We start from the raw sequence: 21,937 nt of genomic DNA, 5'->3' as shown, positions 1-21,937 counted from the left end.
AGGTCGCAATTGTGGCTCAGATCTGATCCCAGCCTAGGAATTCTGTATGCCATGGGGCAGCCAAAAAAGAAAGAAGAAGAAGAAAAAAATAATAAAATCCTGTTTCCTCCCAGACCTTCCATGTGGGCTGACCTGTCCTACATTCTTGCCCACTAGCTTGCCAGCTGCTCTCTGCCCTGTGCTTGGTGCCCTTCGGACTGTGGCACCCGCTGATACCCTCTGGCCAGAATGCTCATCCCCAGGCTGAATCTTTGTTAAGATTCAGGTCTTGGGGTTCCTGCTGTGGTGCAACAGGATCAGGATCGGCAGTATCTTGGGAGTTCTGGGAGGCAGGGATGGAATTTCCATCCCTGGCCTGGCACTGTGGGTTAAGGATCTGGTGTTGCCACAGCTGCAGCTTAAGTTTCAACTATGGCTGGGATCTGATCCCTGGCCCGGAGGCTCCATATGCCACTGGGTGGCCAAAAAAAAAAAAAAGAAAGAAAGAAAGAAAGAAAGAAAGAAAGAAAGAAAGAGAAAAAAAAACAACAACAGCAAAAGATTCAAGTCTCTCCTCAAATCCACATGCTCACAAGCCCCTAAGACCAGCCCCTACCAGAGTCTTTTCCAAGCACTGTGTCACACCCCGGTTACTTTTTTTTTCTTTTTTTGGTTATGCCCACATCATGCAGAAGTTCCTGGGCCAGGGATTGAAACTGATCACAGCCGTGACCCGAGCTGCAGCAGTGACAATGCTGGATCCTTAACCCACTGAGCCACCTGGGAACTACCTCGGTGACTTTTTTTTTTTTTTTTTTTTTTTTTGGTTGAACCCAAGGTACGTGAAAGTTCCCGGACCAGGGACTGAACCCACATACCACAATTCTGGATTCTTAACTCGCTGTGCCACAGAGGAACTTCCCCCTGGTGATTTTTCTTCAGCAGCATAATCAGTGGTTGAAGTCACGTGGTTCACTTCGTTTTCAGTCTGTTCCTTCCCAGTTGACTTGCTCACCATGGCATCTAGACCTATCTGACACAGGCCTCTGACCACTCCAATGGAGAACCTGGGCCCTTGCACTGAAATTCCTGTCACAGCCCATTTCCCCCTAAGCTGCCTACTCCTGGCCCTCAGCATTATTTGGACCAGGAGTGGTTTCCAGACCACTGGTACTAGTGACTCCTACACTAGAAAGAAGACAAATTACTCTCCAGATCTAAGCAAAATTTGCCATTCAGCCTTTCCTAACCCAAGACATACAGAAATATCCCTGGCTCCAAGGATCCAAGGACCATTTCCCCTCAGGCCCCAATGCAGGGATTTCTAGGACTTTCTATACTAAACAGCAATGTTGGCTGTTAGGAATATTCTAGAAGTTGAACCCTAACCCAAAAGATGGTCCCAGGCCATTAACTGAGGATGGTAACTTGCCTCTATGGTGAGAAGTACTGGCCACCAGAAATTTTCATTCAAAGATCAAAGCACGTGCACCATGGCGTTATGTGTGCACAAAATCTAAGTGGACACCATACATCTCTGCATGGACTAGAACCTCTCTGGAGGAAGTGATGATGGTGGCCACCTGTGGGAGTGGGGCCAGCAGGTCTGAAGGTCAAGGTAAGATAGAGATGCCTCATCCCTGGCACCTTTGCCCACAGTGCAACCGCACAGTGCCCAGCCCTCCGTAGGGGGGTCCATTAAATATTTGTGGAATAGGAATTCCCTCCCTGATGCAGCGGAAATGAAACCATGATGTGACGGGTTCGATCCCTGGCCTCGCTCAGTGGGTTAAGGATCCAGCGTTGCTGTGAGCTGTGGTATAGGTTGAAGATGTGGCTTAGATCTGGCATTACTGTGGCTGTGGTGTAGGCCAATGGTTGGACCCCTAGCCTGGGAACCTCCATATTCAGCAGGTGTGGCCCAAAAAAGACAAAAGACCAAAAAAAAAAAAAAGTGGAATTAATGAATATACCAATGAATGAGGAATTTTTGAGAGATGGAGGCATTAAGTATCCTCTTTCATTCCACCCTCACAACTCACCCTGCCACTTGCCTGGGGCCAGCCCCAAGCCCGCCATAGGGAAAGAAGAGGGGAGAATCTGTGCTGACCAGACACGTTTCTATAGATTCTATATGTCTGAGGGAATGTCTCTCCTGGGTCTTGGCTTTCTTGTCTAAGCTTTGACAACAATCCAAGAAAAAATTCTCATAAAGAGGACCAGGGCCTTGGTGAGCAGATGTGTCAGAGGCTGAGCAGCAGCAGGAAGGACGAGTTTGGCCCAGTCTGGGTGGAAGCCAAAGGCAGGGAGCGCTGATGGCTGCTTCCCCCGCAGGCCCGCCTGGAGGCCTTAACATGGAGGCAGGAAGCAGCTGGGCAGTGACAAGGAAACTTCTCTCACAAAGGCACATGAGTGACCCACGGGGCGTGGCCCATAACTGCCCAGAGCTCCCTGGGGGCTCCTGAATTCCACTCAAGACAGGAGACAGGATACCGCCTGTTCTGTGGCTGGAGTTTAACAACGACGATGGTGCAGCAAGTCTCTGTGGCCTTCAAGACTCAGGCTGCCTCTGCTGAGAGATCAGCTCAGCTCTTGCCTTGCTGCTGAGCTTGGTCAAGTCACATCCTCTTTGCAGCCTCCTCATTTGGGAAATATTGAAGATGGACTAGCTGATTTCTTAACTTCCTCTTGGTTCTGACAGTCCTTACATGATATTATCTACAAAAAGAGGGGACGGGAAGGGGAGAGCTGAGCAGGCATTAAGGCAGATGAACTAATAAGCACTTATTGTTTAAATGTAGTCTGCTCTATGTGTATATCTACCTAGTTCTAATCCTCTGAGAATGCATTATCTAGTGAAGAAAGAGAGTACGAAGGAGGGAGGAAAGAAAAGGAGGAAGGGAAGAAGGAAAAAAGAGAGAGTTCTCGACGTGGCTCAGTGGAAAGGAATCTGACTAGCATCCATGAGGACACAGGTTCATTCCCTGGCCTTGCTCAGTGGGTTAAGGATCTGGTGTTGCCATGAGCTGTGGTATAGGTCACAGATGTTGGATCCCTCCTTGCTGTGGTTGTGGTGTAGGCTGGCAGCTACAGCTCTGATTCGACCCCTAGCCTGGGAACCTCCATATGTCACGAGTGTGGCCCTAAAAAAAGACAAAAAAAAGAAAGAAAGAAAGAAAAGGAAAGACAAGCCAGCCTACTCACTTTGTATAGTGATTTAATACAAAATGCAAAAAAAACCCCGAGGATTATATAAACATGTTAGTTACCAACATGCTTGCGGTCTCAGCAGGTGGAAAGGCTCTATAGGAGTTGTGGGAATTCCCGTCCTGGCGCAGTGGTTAACGAATCCGACTAGGAACCATAAGGTTGCGGGTTCAGTCCCTGCCCTTGCTCAGTGGGTTAACGATCCAGCGTTGCCGTGAGCTGGGGTGTAGGTTGCAGACCCGGCTTGGATCCTGCGTTGCTGTGGCTCTGGCGTAGGCCGGTGGCTACAGCTCCGATTCAACCCCTAGCCTGGGAACCTCCATATGCCGTGGAAGCGGCCCAAGAAATAGCAACAACAACAACAACAAAAGACAAAAAGACAAAAGACAAAAAAAAAAAAAAAAAAAATAAATAAATATAGGAGCTGTGGATTTTTGTTCAGAATTAGAATTCAGATGTAGATTCTGTTTGTTTGGGGGTTTTTTTTTGTCTTTTTTTGTCTTTTTTTTTTTTTTTTTTTTGCCATTTCTTGGGCCGCTCCCACGGCATATGGAGGTTCCCAGGCTAGGGGTTGAATCGGAGCTGTAGCCACCGGCCTACACCAGAGCCACAGCAACGCAGGATCCGAGCTGGGTCTGCAACCTACACCCCAGCTCACGGCAACGCTGGATCCTTAACCCACTGAGCAAGGGCAGGGACCGAACCCGAAACCTTATGGTTCCTAGTCGGATTCGTTAACCACTGCGCCACGACGGGAACTCCTGTTTTTTTTTTTAATTTGTGATCCTGGCTGAATAAAAAACCCTGAGCCTTGGAGTTCCTTTTTGGTGCAGTGGGTTAAGGATCAGGTGTTTTCACTGCAGTGGCCCAGGTCGCTGCTATGGTATGGTTTCGATCTCTGGCCTAGGAACTTCCACATGCTTCAGGCATGGCATAAACAAAAAGCAAAAACAGAAACAAAACCCTGAGCCTCAGTTGTCTCCCTCCAAAATGAGGCTATTTATCTTGACTTCATACAACTCTTGAGAGAGGAAGATGCAATAGGAGAGGCAGAAGCTGGCTTAGACAAGGGCAGTGTGCCAAACCAGCCCCATTCAGACCATGAACGGCATTCTACTGAATGTGAGTTCTTCAGGATATTAATGGGTACTCATAGAAAAAGGAGAAAAGGAACCATCACGTGCTCAAGGGGGGTTGTAATACATCACATCATGTATTACCAGTATTAAAGTTTTAGTGCAATCCTCTGGGTGAAAAAAATTTTTCTTTAGCAGGGAAACTTATCACAGAATCTCTACTGATATTTTGGGTCATTCTGATGTCCCATAGAATTCAGTGTGGGAAATTATGCACTAATCAACACAATTTTTTTCTCTTTTTGTCTTTCTAGGGCTGCACCCCTGGCATATGGAGGTTCCCAGGCAAGAGTCCAATTGGGGCTGTAGCCTCAGGCCTACATCACAGCCACAGCAACACAGGCTCTGAGCCTTGTCTGGAAACTACATCATAGCTCACAGCAATGCTGGATCCTTAACCCACTGAGCAAGGCCAGGGATTGAATCCACGTCCTCATGGTTCCTAGTTGGGTTTGTTAACTGCTGAGCCACGATGGGAACTCCAACACAAGTTTTTTTGTTTGTTTGTTTGTTTGCCACAGCGTGCAGTGGCTTGATGTGGGATCTAAGTTCCCAGACCAGAGGTTGAACCTAGGCTGCAGCAGTACAAGTGCTGAATCCTAACCACTAGACAACCAGGGAACTCCCAAAGTGTTTATTTAATGTTTTCTTCTTTTTCTTTTTTTAGGGCCATACCTGCAGCATACGGAAGTTTGAATGCGTATGGGGGTCAAATCGGAACTGCAGTAGCCTGCCTACACTACAACTACAGCAATACCAGAGCCAAGCCACATTTGAGACCTACACTGAAGCTCACGGCAATATTGCATTGGATCATTTAACCCACTGAGCTAGGCCAGGGATCAGACCTGCATCCTCATGGATACTAGTTGGATTCTTAACATGCTGAGACACAATGAGTCTTATGTATGTATGTGTGTATGTATGTATGTATTATTTTTTGGCCATGGCTGTGGCATGCAGAAGTTCCCAGACCAGGGATTGAACTGAGACACAGCAGTGACAACGCCAAGTCCTTAACCCCTTGGCCACCAGGGAACTTCTCACAAAGTATTATTCCTTTTTTTTTATGTCCACACCTGCAGCCTATGAAGGTTCCTAGACTAGGGGTCGAATCAGAGCTGTAGCCGCCGGCATTTGCCAGAGTGACAGCAGTGCAGGATCTGAGACACATCTGGGACCTACACCACAGCTCGCAGCAACGCCGGATCCTTAACCTACTGATTGAGGCCAGGGATTGAACCTACATCCTCATGGATCCTAGTCAGGTTCGTTAACTGCTGAGCCACGACGGAAACTCCACAAAGTATTATTCCTAAGAAAGCACCCCAGGAAGAAACTAGTGAAGGGAGGGGCAAGGAGAGTGCTTCAAATGCTAAGCCAAGATTCAGCATTTACCTTTTGGTGATGGAGGTCTCTTTTTAATGTTTTTTTTTTTCTTCCCAATTCAAAAAACAATACAAGGAATTCCCATTGTGGTGCAGCAGAAACGAATCCGACTAGGAACCATGAGGTTGCAGGTTCAATCCCTGGCGTTGCTCAGTGGGTTAAAGATCCAGTGTTGCCATGAGCTGTGGTACAGGTCATGGATATGGCTCAGATCTGTGTTTCTGTGGCTGTGCTGTAGGCCGGCAGCTGTAGCTCCAATTGGACTCCTAGCCAGGGAACTTCCATATGCCGAAAAAAAGCAAAAAAAAAAAAATATATATATATATATAATACAGATTCCTTAAGAAGGAAGTTTTTTTTTTTTTTTTTTTTTTTTTGTCTTTTTGTTGTTGTTGTTGTTGTTGTTGTTGTTGCTATTTCTTGGGGCCGCTCCCACGGCATATGGAGGTTCCCAGGCTAGGGGTCCAATCGGAGCTGTAGCCACCAGCCTACGCCAGAGCCACAGCAACGCGGGATCCGAGCCGGGTCTGCAACCTACACCACAGCTCACGGCAACGCCGGATCGTTAACCCACTGAGCAAGGGCAGGGACTGAACCCGCAACCTCATGGTTCCTAGTCGGATTCGTTAACCACTGCACCACGAGGGGAACTCCAAGAAGGAAGTTTTTGGTGTTCCCATCATGGCTCAGCAGTTAATGAACCTGACTAGTATCCATGATGATGGAGGTTCAATACCTAGCCTCACTCAGTGGGTTAAGGATCTGGCGTTGCTGTGAGCTGTGGTGTAGGTCACAGACACGGCTCAGATCTGGCATTGCTATGGCTTAGGCCTGCAGCTTCAGCTCTGATTCAAACCCTAGCCTGAGGACCTCCATCTACTGTAGCTGTGGCCCTAAAAAAAAAAAAAAAAAAAAAAAAAAAAAGAAGGAAGTTTCTTTGAGTACGAGTGTCACATGGTCCATGATATAAGAGAAATTAGTCTGATAGCTTAGACATAACAGTTCAGGTATGGGTGTAAGAAATGGGAACAGAAAAGAATAGATAGAAAAGTAAGGGGACAAATCATAACATTTTGTAACTAAGTTTGAGCTGGATGAGTGATATTTAAGAGACCTCTGAAGATTTAAGAGCTTTCAGCCTGGAACACTGGGAAACTGACACTGGTGCAGAAAAAAAAAATGACAAAGGTCAGCTAGTTTAACCAATAGGAGGTGGGTTAAAGAGAGAGAAATCAGGAGTTCCATTCGTGGCTCAGTGGTTAATGAATCTGACTAGGAGCCATGAGGTTGCAGGTTTGATTCCTGGCCTTGCTCAGTGGGTAAAGGATCCGGCGTTGCCGTGAGCTATGGTGTAGGTGGCAGATGTGGCTCGGATCCCACGTCGCTGCGGCTGTGGCATAGGCCGGCAGCAACAGCTCTGATTAGACTCCTAGCCTGGGAACCTCCGTGTGCCACAGGTGCAGCCCTAGAAAAGACCAAAAAAAAAAAAAAAAAAAAAAAGCAAGCAAGAGAGAGATCAGATTTGGTCTGATATTTGGTCATGTTTGAGTCACATACTTGTGGAACAATCTGGAGGTGAAGGAGACCCTGGACAGGCACTTGGGCATACTGGAAATACAGATCTGTGAGTTCTCATAGAATCCCTCTCCAGAAAGGGATTTATTCTTTGAAAAACACAGAGGGCAAAGAATGGCAAGAGATGAGCATCCCGGTAGAATTTCCAGGAAGAAACTGCACAGAGCCCGAACAGGAGATCAGAAGAATCGAGTTCCCTGGAAGCCAATGGAAGATATTTCAAGGAGGAGGGAGTGTCCTCTAGATTCTGGAGAATGGAAAAAATGCACACCAGGAGTTCCCATCATGGCTCAGCAGAAACAAATCTTACTAGCATCCATGAGGACACAGGTTCAGTCCCTGGCCTTGCTAAGTGGGTTAAGGATCAGTGTTGCTGTGGCTGTGGTATAGGCCAGCAACTATAGCTCTTATTCAACCCCTAGCCTGGGAACCTCCATATGCTGCAGGTGTGGCCCTAAAAATAATTTAAAAAGAAGGAAGAAAGAAAGAAAGAAAGAAAGAAAGAAAGAAAGAAAGAAAGGAAGGAAGGAAGGAAGGAGAAAAGAAAGAAAGGAGAAAAGAAAGAAAGGAGAAAAGAAAAAAAGGAGAAAAGAAAGAAAGGAGAAAAGAAAGAAAGGAGAAAAGAAAGAAAGGAGAAAAGAAAGAAAGAAAGAAAATGCACACCAAGAAGAATTCCTGGAATGGGAATCATTAAGTTCTCGGTAACTTGGGAGAGAGATTTTAGTGGCAGGATTAGACACCAGCCTGACAAGGAGGAGAGAATGGTGAGGGAATGAAAGCAGTGAGCTCCACAAGCATGATACACACATGCCCCTTGGAGTTACTTCCATCCCTGGGTACAGGGCTGTTGTCTCAAGGCAGTGATATTTTCTTGCTTTTTAGGGCTACACCGGTGGCATATGGAAGTTCACAGGCTAGGGGTCGAATCGGAGCTACAGCTGCCAGCCTACGCCACAGCCACAGCAACATCAGATCTGAGCCACGTCTACAACATATACCACAGCTCATGGCAACGCCGGGTCCTTAACCCACTTAGTGAGGCCAGGGATTGAACCCAAATCTTCATGGTTACCAGTCGGGTTTGTTACTACTGAGCCGCAATGGGAATGCCTGTTTTTGTTTTTTTGGCTGTGCCCATAGCACATGAAAGTTCCTGGGTCAGGGATCAAACCCACGCCACAGCAGCAACCCAAGCTGCAGCAGTGACAATGCCAGACCCTTAACCTGCTGGGCCACCAGGGAACTCCAAAAGAAGGGCATGAAATGCAGCAGGACGAAAGCCTTGACCTGGGTTTTAGACTCAGATTTAAGTGCGCGTCTGGGATGTTAAAGGCCTTCAGATCTAACAGAATCTCAAGGTGTATTCTCCTCCCAGGGCAGCAATAAGTCTGGATTTGGCTCCTCCTTTCTGCATACGAAGTGGCCACCTGTGTCTGAGATGAACTCTTCCTGTTCAGAAAAGTTTTCCTTCCTCATTGGGGAGGTCACTGTTTTGCCTTAGAAGTCTTCTAGGCTGTAGACATGTAGGTATAGACAGATAACACTCTTGCTTCAGAAAAGGGTTATGGAGTTCCCGTCGTGGCGCAGTGGTTAACGAATCCGACTAGGAACCATGAGGTTGCGGGTTCAGTCCCTGCCCTTGCTCAGTGGGTTAACGATCCGGCGTTGCCGTGAGCTGTGGTGTAGGTTGCAGACCCGGCTCGGATCCTGCGTTGCTGTGGCTCTGGTGTAGGCCGGTGGCTACAGCTCTGATTGGACCCCTAGCCTGGGAACCTCCATATGCCGTGGGAGCGGCCCAAGAAATGGCAAAAAAAAAAAAAAAAAAAAAAAAAAAAAGAAAAGGGTTATCACAAATTCCACTTAACTGTGTCAGTAAGAACTAGGTAAGATTTCTTACTAGAGTCCAGGTTTTTGACCTAGCGATCTATAAAAAATATCTGGCTTAAAGGACTCCTGAACTCTATTTAGACTCAATTCTAGATTTTCTGGCCAACCATTACCAATAAAGCTATATTCTGCTCCCTACCCCTGGATAAATCAAGGGCTATATAACTTTCTCTTGGGGAAGCAAGAGGACAACTTAGGCCAACCTCTTGATTTGGTGGTTCTATTTCTCTCCGGAAATAGATACTGGCTTTTCACCACCCTTTCCATGGGAGAACCAATGCTGATTCCAATGGACCTGCCAAAGGATGCGAGTTTCAGCAGATTAGCAATTCATACATGTGAACCTCACAGTGCTTGGCAAACCAAATGAATTAGGCAGTCCAGAAATCTTAGGAGGTGATGATGGAGGGGCAGTTCACTATGTGTACCTGAACTGCCACAATCATTGAGTGACACTAGAGGGCTTTCATATTTGTGCTTAGTACCCTTTTCACCGGTATTAACCAGCTGTCATTTTTCATTGTCAGTGAACACTCTTCCTTGTCCAAGGCCACAAAACCAAGAGAATGTCTCTGCAGGCTGGCACCTACCAGATCCTCATTTTTCTAACTACCGTTGAGGCCCTGCCTTCCTTGCTGCCTGTGCATTTACCTGGCTCAGTTCCCATATCCCTATTTGGATGTGAATGTCACTTAGCCAGTTTGCCCACATGATTTCCCAGACCCAGGAAGGGACACGCCTTGATGCAGAGAGATGCAATCGCTGCCACCACTGTGGAAAGGAAAGCCCATGGTATGGGTCATGCCCTTTTCTTCTTCTTTTTTTTTTTAATGTCAGAAACTGTGTTCAAGTCATCCATTTTTCCATTTTGCTGGGGCATTTCCCTCTCTCTGATAAATGATGATTTGCCTTTGATTCTTTGAGGGTACAATTTTCCAGCCAAATAGGACTCTCATTTATGCCTAGTACTGGACTTCACGGACATCCCTGATCCAACATCTCTGCCTCTAGGCAATGCCTTTTCTCAGATAATCAGAGAAATTCTGTGCATTCTTTAAAGGAAAAGGTGAGATGTAATTATAGGTCCTGACATTTGCAGGGATCAGTCTGGAAATCACCTAGAGTAGCTCTGAAATACGCTGACTTCATTTGCAATTTCCCTTTGATAAAGTTAATTTAGGTGGCCTTGACCCTGGTCAGGGCCCCTATTTATTCTTTGCTCTTGAGTCTGGGGACTCTATTAGAGCTGTATCCAGAACGTTCTCACAGCTTGCCTAAGCGAGAGATAAGGTTCAGGGAACTTTGGGTCCTTACATGCTTTGCACAAAGATTCAAGGGCACTGGTCTCCTTCCTTCTCATTTTTTCTGCACAGAGGCCAAAAGTGAGATTAAGAAAATGCAAGTTTAGGATCTAGCCATAAAGTAGCAGAGAGATGTGAACAAGTCACGGTTACCCTCTGGGCCTCTCAGTTTCTCATATATAAAATGAAGGGGTTGGACAATGAGCTGCTCTTTGATCCTAGTTTAATTCAGAACTACAAAAGCACTGAGAGATTACTTAAATGAATAAGGCTGAATTCTTGCTCTTGGAAAGCATCCTAGTTAGTGACAGGAATGAAACAAAAATCTTCTGAGTACCAGGAGCTCACAGTCCTCAGTGCAACCTTTGGAGACAGGTGTTCTCATTTCTGATATAGCTGGGGAAAGTAATCTAGCTAGCGAGTTGCAGGCGTGGGTTCGAACCCAGTTCTGCCAACCACCAAAGTCCAAGTATTTATTGTCCACCCAGATCACCTTAGACATTTGCAGAATATGGTAAGTGCTACAGCAGAAGAGCAAACAAGGCCCTCTGGGAACACGGTGTCTTTATGTTTCCAGTGACTTTCTTCTCTAGCCAAGGACTCAGTCAGCCTTACCATTTGGGTCCAGGCTGAGCTCATTCAGGGAGTCAAGCCCCACAGGGCTCTCTGCCAACCTCCCATCACTCTGACTCTCAGAATTTACTTTTTACTTTTCTTCCAGGAATGTCAGCCCATTTGTAACAATAACAATAATCCTTTCTACATGGGTACCCTGCTTCAAGGTTTACAAAGCACTTTCACATCCATTATCTCATTTAATTACTTCCTCCTCTACATTCCTACAACATATTCCTGGTGTCTCTTTAGTATAACAGTCTGCCTTGTCTAATAGGCCTGTTTCCCTTCATTGCGTTCATCTTGGCTTAAAAGTTCCATCCTATAATTCAGACATCTCAGCATCTTACACACTTCTGTGCAGAAAGTGGGGGCAATAAAAGTTTTGCCATATTGAATCCTTAGAGTATTGTGGATCTTTCTCATTGCCGCTTTCTTCACCTTTGAATCAATGGACATTTATTTGATTGCTTACAAAGGGCATAACTTAGGTTCTTTGGGGGGTAAGTCAGGGGAGGAGTTCAGACAAACTGGGAGAAGACAGAAGTAGGCCATGGGTTCATGTGACATCAGAGTCTGGGTGACTGCTTCGTTTTGTCTGGGGATAGGTGGCAGGCAAGAATGCTTTTTGGAAGGGCCCCACCCAGGAGAGAAGGAAAGTGGGGCTGAAGAGCCTGACAGGGGACAGAATTAGGAAGAGCCACAGATTTGACCCTTGGGGAAGAGTGGACAGCTGCTTGGAAAAAATCCCCCCCCAAAAAAAGAGGGCTAAATGGGTAACTCTTCTAGGACAGAAGGGTCAAACGGTTGCACTTCTTAGGAAAAGAGAAACTCCTGCAACACTCAAATATTGCTTTGAAAAAGTGCAGGGACCGCAACCGCCTGGCAATTCTTGAGTAAAAAGGGTGAGGGACCACAAGTCTCCTGCAATTCCTCTCTGCAGAGAGAAAGTGTGCTTTAAGTCCCAAATTTCTCCTTGTCAGAGGAGGGACTTACAGGTTAGGAATTTCCCAAGGTATCTTCAGAAATGAAGGCCAGGGACATGCGGCCCCCACCGCCCCTCAGATCACAGAGGGAGAAGGCCCCCACTAGGGCTCACAAAAGAGGCAGGGTATGTTCCCCAAATACTCTCCAGCAAAGGCAGTGGGTCCTGAGGTCCCTCAAGTTCTCCTCAGTAAAGGACAGGGGCGCTAATCTCGAGAAGTTTTCTTAGAACAGAGAGCTGGGGTCCCGACTGTACAGAATCATTCTTATCCTGGCAACTCTCCTCAGAAAAATGGGCAGGGCAAGAATCGCTAAAACTCTTCTCAGAAGGGGCGAGGGCTAAGATTCTTGCAGGTTCCCCTCAGAACGCAGGCTAGGGGCAAGAATCCGTAACAGTCTCCTCAGAATAGGGTCGAGCCCGTGACTCTAACCTGAAAAGAACCCAGAGGCAATGAAACCCCTCGGGAACAAGGCAGGGCCACAGCTCGCCCAGTGTCCTCGGAGCGCGCCTCCTGCTGCCCCGCCCACCGTAACCGCCCCACGCCCGCCCGGCCCAGGCCGCCTCCGGTGCATTGTGGGTGGGGCGCCCCTGCTGAGCACTGCGGGGAACCCCCTGTCCAGTCAGTTGTTGGCCGCCAGGCATCCCCACGGAACCCCCCTCCAGTGTCCGAGCGAGCTGGCCACGGATTGACGCGTCCCCTAGACCCCGCCTCTTGCGGTGCTCCGACCCTGAAGCTAAAGCCCCGCCCCCGCAGCGCCCTGACTGGACCTGAGTCCGGATCCACTCTCCCATTGGTAGACCACATGTCGGTCATCTCATCCCGCCTCTCCAGGCCCGCCCAGGCCCCCGGCGCGATCCCGAGGGCCAGCCGGCCCGCGCGATCATTGGCCGCAAGGCGCTGTCCGTCATGAAGCTGGCCACGCCCTCTCTGGGGCGCGGATCCCGGGAACCCTAGCCGGACCTCATTGGCCTGAGGCGCCGCCACTCGGTGAGACGCGCCTCAACCCGGAAGTGTGCGAGACGAAATCTGCCTAGCAACCGGGGAAGCCGGGCGGCGAAGCGGGCAATTTCAGTGTGAGACTGAGCGGCGAGACGGAGCGGCGGCTCCGAGCGCGGCGCGGCGGCTCCTCCCGCCCGGGGTCAGCGCCCCGGCGCGCGCACGCGCACCCCCGCCGCCCGAACGCGCCCCGCGCCGCCCGCGCAGTCCGTCGGTCGACCGTCCGTCGTCTTGTCGCCGCCGCCGTCGCCGCCGCGGGCGCCACCTGAGGGAGCTGCCGCACGGGACCTGAGCCGACCGGACCCGACCCTGCCACCCGAGGCCCCCCGGGACCCCAGCAGTCGCCCGCAGAGGCGCCGAGCAACTTCGGTGAGTGAGGGGCCGGCGTCGCTGCTGGCGGGTCCCCGGCTTCCGGTGCCCGGGGCTTCTCTGGGGCTTCCGCTTCTTCGAGGGGGCCTCTTCCATTGCGTGGACCCCCTTGTCTGAGGGGACCCGCTTCTCTGAGGGACCCCGCCTCTTGAGAGGATCCTCCCTTCCCTGAGGATCCCCTGTCTCTTTGAGGGAACCTCCTGCTTCGCTGGGGAGCCCCTTCTCTGAGGACCGGAGCTGTCTGAGACTCCCCCTCCCAGCTTCTTAAAGGGGACCCCTGCTTGTCCGAGGGGTTGCTTTCTCCGAGTGACCTCCTGCCTTTCTGGGACCCCCTGTCATAGGCGATCCCCTGCTTCCCTGACGGACCCCTACCTCTCTCAGGAGACATCTTTGCTTCTAGGGGACCCTCCCCCTGAATTCTCTGGGGGATCCCCACCTCTCTGAGGAGATCCCTGCTTCTGTGAGATATTGTCCCACTGTTCTGTGTTTTTTTTTGCCCTTGATGTTTTGTGGTGTCTCTCACTTTTCATAGGTCCCCCTTGCCCCCTACCTTTCTGCGATGCTCTCCTGGCTTTTCTGTTCCCGCTTCTTTGGGTGACACCCTCCTTTTCTCAAGTGTCCCCCAACTAATCTGAAGTGTTCCTGCTTCTGTCAGAATCCTTCTTGGAGGTGTTCCCCACTTTTCTGAACTGTTCTCACTTTGGATGGGACCCCTTACTTTTTTTTTTGCTTTTTAGAGCCGCATCCGTGGCATATGGAGGTTCCCAGGCTAGGGGTCAAATCTGAGCTACAGCTCCAGGCCTACACTACAGCCACAGCAATGCCAGATCCTTAAGCAACTGAGTGAGGCCAGGGATCGAACCTTCAACCTCATGGTACCTTCAGATTCTTTTCCCCCGCACCACCACGGGAACTCTGGGACCCCTTAGTTTTTGATAAATACTTCCATTTTCCTGAAGCCCCCCCACCCAAGGCCCATACATCTGATTGGATCCTTATTTGTCTGAGGAAATGTTCCTCATTTTTCCAAAATCATTTCCTTTCTGGGGATCACTTTCTAATCTGTGGATGCCATGATGTTTGGAGGAGTCCCTGGCTTCTTCAGAGGTTCCCCACCTAATTCGAAATGTTCCATTCCTACAGCTCTTCACTTCTCTGAAATATGCCTCCACTTTTCCAAGATATCTCCTCTCTGATGGAAGACACAGTGGATTTCTTCACTTCTCTGAAGGGTCCCCCTGCATTCCCAGGCATTTCCCCTCCTACTTGCCTGAGGACATTCCCCCTTTCCTGAGGTTTCTCTCCCCATTCGCTAAGGGAGAAACTCTTCCCTCATTTCTCCTTGGAGTCCTAACTTCAGGGTTCCACAATTTCTGTACCCATTTCTCTCCGTTCTGGAAGGAGAGGATCAGAAATGCCCCCCCCCCCCAATCTTCTTTGTCTCTAGATTAGGGGTATTCTCTGAACTCTTACCTCCTCAGGGACCTGGAAGATTTTGTGGCTGGAAGGGAAATCAGGAGACAGGCAGAAAACACTGTTTTCCCTCATCATTTAAGACCTGCTAGATTTGGGGGAGCAGGAGCTGTTGCTAAATAGCAATCTTGGTTATTACTCTGTTTTTGAGCCATGGGGAACCACAGTGTTGTCAGGCCATTGTAGAGGCAGGAGGGACAGGGCTGGAGTATCATTAACAACTACCCCCCCACCCCCACCCCGGCCCCTGCCCCTGCCCGCTCCGCTGCCCACTATCACATTTTCAAGTTGTGGGACAGATCTACTTCCTGTCCCATCCCTCAGTCCTCCCTCTGCATAGGGTAACTCACCTTTCCCACCCCCTTATCCCCCAAAAAGGAGACGAAAACCCTTCCTTCAGGTATTCCTGCTGTGTCTTCTCTTCCTAGGCCCGTTGATTTACCCCTTGATCTCTGGAGAATCCTTGTTTGTGGGCCACTCTGGTTTGAAAGGCAGGGCAAGAAGCAGGAAATGGGTCACCTTAGATCCAGGAAGAGTGGAAGGGAGGCAAGGAACAGGGGATTTGAATTCATTTTTCTAAGTTTGGGGTGACTTCAGCCTGGCCCAAAGGAAGTTTTTACATGGCTTTTACAAATCTCATGTGTACTTTTTTTTAATGGCCCACCCTGAATTCCAAGTTCACTCCAGTAGCTAATTTTATCTGTTTTGCCAAACGCAGAGCTCTCTGGAGCCCAAGTAGATGAATGCTGGCATTGAGAGATGGTCCAAAGGACAGGAATGAACTCAGTTTGAAACCTGAGTAACTTGTAACCACTTCGTGTCCACGCACAAGTCTCAGGCTAAAAACGTGGAGAGAACGTTCTTGGAGCAGAGTTCTGAAATACAGCCTGAACTTCTGTTCAATTTAGCGTTTCAACAAGTTCTTCCCTTTGACTCTGCTAGAACTGCAGTTCACTTTACAGTTTGACTTAAGGCTGTCTCTCTCCTGTTCATTTCCATCTGGGTCTTGCTTAATTTGAGTTCTTTGTGAAGACTCCCGCCGAGGCTATAATTTGAGTTCTAAATCTGTCGGTGGACCATGTGGACACAAGTTTCAACTCGAGCTATTTTCTTCTGTGGAGAAGCATTTGGAGAGTTTCCTGGGCCCTCTGCTCCTGGGGTAGTCAAGTCCAGGCAGGAAGCTGTTGCAGACCTGGTTGCTCCTCTGCTGCCTCTTCCTGGTCAACTGAAGGCACTGCCCTGAGGGGCAGGGGAAAGATGATGGGGAGCTCAGGGCTTAAGGTGCCCTGAGACAGGGCAGAGAAGTGTTGGCGCATATTTGTTATTTGAATGAAACCCATAGGACCAGAAAGATGAGCTGTTAGGGAAGGGGGAGCTTTGAAGTCAGAAGGACCTGATTCAAATTCTGGGTCTGTCATTCCTAGTTGTGTGGCCTTGGATAAGTTACGGCACAAGATTGGCATGTTATAAAATATTTGATGGCATGTTAGAAAATATTCATCTCTGTGAATGTGTGTGAAGTTGCCTACAGTTGGGAGGTGCTTCCTAGATGTGTGAATGAATGAATCTGAGATAATGAACAGGAGGCAGCCAGCACAGGACCTAGTACATGATTGGCGTACAATAAAGGGCGGTTGCTGTGCTCAGGAGATTAGGGTTCTGGCCTGGACTCCCAGGCCAGGAAGCACTTGACATTTTGCCAAGGCTAAATATGCCTGAAGAACAAAGAGAAAGAAACTTGGTTTGTCTCTTGCAAAACCCACTGCCCACCTGGGTCTAGCAGCATTTTTATGTGTTCATATAGCAGATATAAGATGGATTTGCGGAGTCCCTGTTGTGTGGCTCAGCAGTTAACAAACCCAACTAGCATCCATGAGGACACGGGTTTGATCCCTGGCCTCATTCAGTAGGTTAAGGATCCGGTGTTGCTGTGAGCTGTGGTGTAGGTTGCAGACATGGCTTGGATCCAGCATTGGCCCTGGTGTAGGCCGGTGGCTACACCTCCGATTGGACCTCTAGCCTGGGAACCTCCATCAGCCGTGGTGCCGCCCTAAAAAGACAAAAAAAAAAAGGGTGGGGGATGGATTTTCTGTGTAGCAGTGGTTTGTGTTTGCCTTGGCCTTGATTTTTCTCTCTGTAAAATGGGGTAATTTTTGAGTTAGGGCCAAGGAGATGTATTACTATAATTAGACCCCAGGCAAGAGAGAAGATTATAACAAACTTGAATTGTAAGAAGAAGATGAAGGTGAAGTAGAAAGGATCATAGGCCGTATTTTGGGACTGCTTGACTGAGTGATATGCAGCAGTTACCTGATGAGTGATTTCTTCTTATACATTAGAACCTTGGAAAAAGGAACCATTCTTTCAGGGTAATGGATCAGATTGGGGGACAAAAGACTGGAAAAGTGGCATACAAAGGTATTTGTTGCCACACAAATAATAGTATTTTGAGTTTGTGGCTTAGGAAATCAGAATTCACCTTGAGATCCCAGTGGTTCAGGGAGTTGTGGAGATGTTAACTCAACTCAATCTCTGGGGGTGAGACTTTTTTTTCTTCCTTTTTTTTTTTTTTTTTTTTTGGCTGCACCCTTGGCATTTGGAAATTCTTGGGCTCGGGATCAAACCTGCGCTATAGCAGCCACTGCAGTGACAACGCCTGATCCTTAACCTGCTGAGCCACACAGGAACTCCTTTTTTTTTTGAAGAGAGAGAGTTTTTTTTTTTTTTTTTTTTGCTTTTTTTTTAGGGCTGCACCCCTGGCATATGGAAGTTCCCAGGCTAGGGGTAGAATTGGAGCTACAGCTGCCGGCCTATGCCACAGCCACAGCCACAGCAATGATCCCAGCTGCATCTGTGACCTACACCACAGCTCATGGCAGTGTCAGATCCTTAACCCACTCAGCTATGCCAGGGATTGAGCCCGCAACCTCATGGTTCCTAGTCCACTGCGCCACGATGGGAACTCGAGAGAGAGTTCTTAGTAATTATTGAAAGCTTTAAAATCATGGCTGGTGAATTGGGCCCAGCCTTGTTCACTTATTCATGTGGGGACAGATTGCACTTGCCTCTGATAACTAAAACCTAGGTGAGGGAGGAATAGTGGGTGAAAATCTGAACTAGGCCCCCACTGCACTGCTCCTAAGTTTGAACAGGATTTTCTTCCCTCTCTCGAAATACCCCCTCTCCCCTCCCTCTGTCTCTCCTTCTCTCTCCACCCCTTTCTCTCTCTCTCTCTCTCTCTCTCTCTCTCTCTCTCTCACACACACACACACACACACACACACACACACACACACACAGTGATACTTTTGAAACCAAGAAATATCTGCCAATCTTAAATTTCTCCTAATTCTTTTAAGGACATTTATTCCATTATATGGGAAGGGAGCAAAGCTTATTATTTTAAAATTATAAAAGATAAGATAAACAACTTTAAAGAGATTATTATCCCTTTTGAAATTATGCTGCCTTTTGTGTGCCACAGACTTCACTCTGGTGGATGGTGGCGCCACCACCAAGTCTCTTTTATCTAACAGGAAGTTTTAAACTTTTTTTTTCAATTGAAAGATCCTTACAGCAATAAAAACCCTTGGATAGTTAGAAATGATATTGATCTAGGTACATTTATTAGATGTAATGTAACGTGGTTATCCGTTGGTGGGCGGCTCTAAAAGGCATGCGGGTCCTAATACTGCCCAGCTTCTATCTCTGGATGATAAACTGTTGATTTATATAACTGAAATAGCTAGGGAAGTCAGGATTTCCTTCCTGTTGGAGACAGCACTGGGGGCATTAAATCCCTGTGGGATTTTGATGATAAGAAAGAAGCTGACGTCTTTTGGAATTGGGAAATAACTACCATATGGAGTCCTTCCATCCAAATGAGTAGATGTTGTTATTTTGAATTTCTAGTATTAAGTTTGGCTTTAGCCTCTCTGCAGCCTGGCTGCCTTTGTTTATATTGGTGCATCGTTTGAATATGAATTTATCCCTCCAAACTGGCCTATACAGGACTTTTGAACACTCAGGAGCTTTACTTACCACAGGTTTTCCTGTGTGGCCGTAAGTTGTTTTTTGTTTTTGTTTTTGTTTTTGTTTTTTTCTTTTTTAAATGCAACTTAGATTGAAAAATAGAAAGTGTGACATTTTCTGGCTCTTGTAACTTCCTATGCTAGCAAATAATTCAGCAATAAATGTATGCCAGTGAAGTGCCAGGTGCACCACGCTGGGTGCTGGGTGCCTAACAGTGAGTTGGACAGATGCACTTGGCCCTAAAGGAGATTACATCCCAGTCACAGACAGGTAAATGAACAAATGAATGAAAGAATATCTCAGAACTTCTTTGGGAATATCCCTGGATGTTGGGAGCTTGGGATGGAGTTTCTTGGAAGTTTGAAAGTGAAACCTTAACTACCTTTCTGATTTCCTCATTGGGCTCCTTGCTTCTGTTTCCTCCCTCTGAAAGGAAGCAGAAATTATGGTGTTTTCCTAGTTGATTGTTGGCTCTTGGCACTGCTTGATCCTGGATGGCTGTGGCTGTAGTCTTAGAGAGACTGGAAGAGAGGGTGTGGAATGATTATTGCCAGAAGCATTTTCAGCTTTACTTTTCCTGAAGTTGGTGGCAGTATGTTTTTGGAATCCTGTGGCTTTTTTTCATGGCACTGCATATTATGCAAAAAGATAAATGGCTCTAAAAGCCTTTCCCACCTTGTTGGAAATCTAAAAAAAAAAAAGTCAGATAAGGGTATTGCTTGGCTGTTGTTTATGGCATAGGAAAAGTGAGATTTTAAATAGACTGCTCTGCTGTATACTGGTAGGTTCTTGGTGGACAGAGTTCCCTCTGTGCTAGGGTTTCCTCTTGTACTAGGACTGAGGAAGGGCTATTTTGCCTTTCCTACGTTGTGGCCAGATTTGTGTTAGTCCACATATGTCAGTTATGTGACCAGTGTTCTTCTTAAGTGTGTTTGTGAGAAGTGGAGCCAGAGAGCAGGGGTGGATACTCGTTCAGGGCCCAGGCTCCAGGGGAGAGGGAGTGTATTATGAGGAGAGTATCTGGTAGTCTGTCTTCTTTTTCTTGCCTTCCACTCTAGTACAGACTCCTGAGGTAAAGAGGAAGGCCCAGGCCGGAAGTGGGCGTGGACAAGTAATGCAACTGTGCATGTGATCAGGCTCCCACCTCTGGGCTCTGCTGCCCTTGGGAAGTGGATGCTTGCTTTCTCTTCACTTCCTGTTCCCCGCCCTCCAGGCTGAGTTCTTGGGTTCCAGTTTGAGCATAGAAAACACATTCAGGTTCTCATTTTTTTGCTCAGTAACTTGCTTTGTCAGAGTTAGGAGCTACCAGTGGACCTGCACTTAGCAGTTCTGGAGGCTCAGCTCATGAACTCACAAACTCAGGACTGTCTGGCAGGGTGATTAACAGGATGGTTTCCTGTCACATTATCACCGGTGTTCCCTACAGGAGCCTGCCTGCAGGGGGCTGCTTTGGAGATGTGTATAGAACTTAAGGAGGAAATGGTAGATAGATCCTTCTGCAAGAGTGTGCTCTTTTTTTATTTTTGTTTTTGGCTGCACCCATGGCATGCGGAAGTTCCCAGGCCGAGGGATCGAACCCATGCCACAGCAGCGACCCTAGCCACTGCAGTGGCAACACTGGATCCTTAACCTGCTGCACCACAAGAGAATATCATGCAAGAATGTGCTCTTCAAGAATGGTTTACTGTCCATTGTCTTTGTTGCTTTGTAAAAGTGCCATGGGAGGCCCTGTGTACAGTAGAAACTTCAGAGTCAGAATTCCAGATTCCGCCACTTGCTGGCTTTGTGACCTCAGGAGGGTGGCCTAACTACAAGTGGCCTAACCTCTTTGAGCCTTGGTTTCCTCATTTGTGGGATGGAGATGGTAAGCATGAAGAAGTGGCTGGGTTGTTGTAGGTGCTTAGTAAAGATAGTCGTTACAGAATAATATCAAGGCCGACTGCCCCCTTTGAAGTTGGCACCCAAGTTTGGATAGCTATCTATGGCAGTTCATACTGCCCATGAGCAAACCAGTCTATACTGGAGCCACAGGCTCCACTGAGGGCTTATGATCCAAGGTTCCTGGATTGGCTGATTTTCCTCAGTGGGTTCCCTTAGTTCATCATAGCCTTACACTGCTGCTTCTGCTGCTGCATCACCTTGGTGTACCATATGGACTTGCAGTGCCTCCTGAAGCATGACAGGGTAACTATGAAAAAAGCTCAAACCTACTATACTCTATGTGGCTACAGTGTGTTGTCGCAAAAGCCTTAACTTTTTTTTTTTTCCTGTCTTTTTGTCTTTTCTAGGGCTGCACCCTTGGCATATGGAGGTTCCCAGGCTAGGGGTTGAATCTGAACTGTGGCCGCTGGCCCACGCCAGAGCCACAGCCCATGCCAGAGCCACAGCAATGCGGGATCCAAGCCATGTCTGCAGCCTACACCATAGGTCACAGCAACATCGGATCCTTAACCCACTGAGTGAGGCCAGGGATTGAACCTCAACCTCATGGTTACTAGTAGGATTTGTTTCCACTGTGTCACAACCAGAACCCCCCCTAATTCTGTTTTAAATAAGTTTATTTGTATCTTTTTTCTTTTTTCTTTTTTTTTTTTTTTCTTTTTACTGCTGCACCTGCGGCCTATATAAGTTCCCAGGCTAGGGGTCCAATTGGAGCTGTAGCTATTGGTCTATGCCATAGCCACAGAAACTTGGCATTGGAGCCATGTCTGTGACCTATACCACAGCTCATGGCAGTGCTGGATCCTTAACCCACTGAGTGAGGCCAGGGATCGAACCTTATGGATACTAGTTAGATTCATTTCCGCTGAGCCATGACGGGAACTCCTATTTTTACAGTCTGCAAGTAAGTGATATCATACAATATTTGTCTTTCTCATTCAATATGATAATCTCTAGGTCTATCCATGTTGCTACAGATGGCATCATTTCATTCTTTTTTATGGATGATACTCCATTGTTTATATACATCTGTATATAAAATCTTTATTCA

At 47.7% G+C, this 21,937-nt stretch overlaps 1 protein-coding gene across 2 annotated transcripts in view; it reads left to right on the top strand.

Annotated features, from left to right (window-relative positions):
• The window catches only part of GATAD2A (GATA zinc finger domain containing 2A), a 101,560-nt gene continuing 92,746 nt past the window's right edge, over nucleotides 13,124–21,937 (top strand). Inside the window, exon 1 of one of the 2 annotated variants that reach the window (XM_021083423.1) lies at nucleotides 13,124–13,440. The gene's annotated coding sequence lies outside the window, so the exon portion shown is untranslated. The remainder of the gene's footprint in view (nucleotides 13,441–21,937) is intronic. The other variant, XM_021083427.1, reaches the window with a different exon arrangement.

The sequence above is a fragment of the Sus scrofa genome, chromosome 2 (assembly GCF_000003025.6).
Source record: "Sus scrofa isolate TJ Tabasco breed Duroc chromosome 2, Sscrofa11.1, whole genome shotgun sequence".
NCBI classification, from domain to species: Eukaryota; Metazoa; Chordata; class Mammalia; order Artiodactyla; family Suidae; genus Sus; species Sus scrofa.
This window is presented reverse-complemented; position numbering and strand designations above follow the sequence as displayed.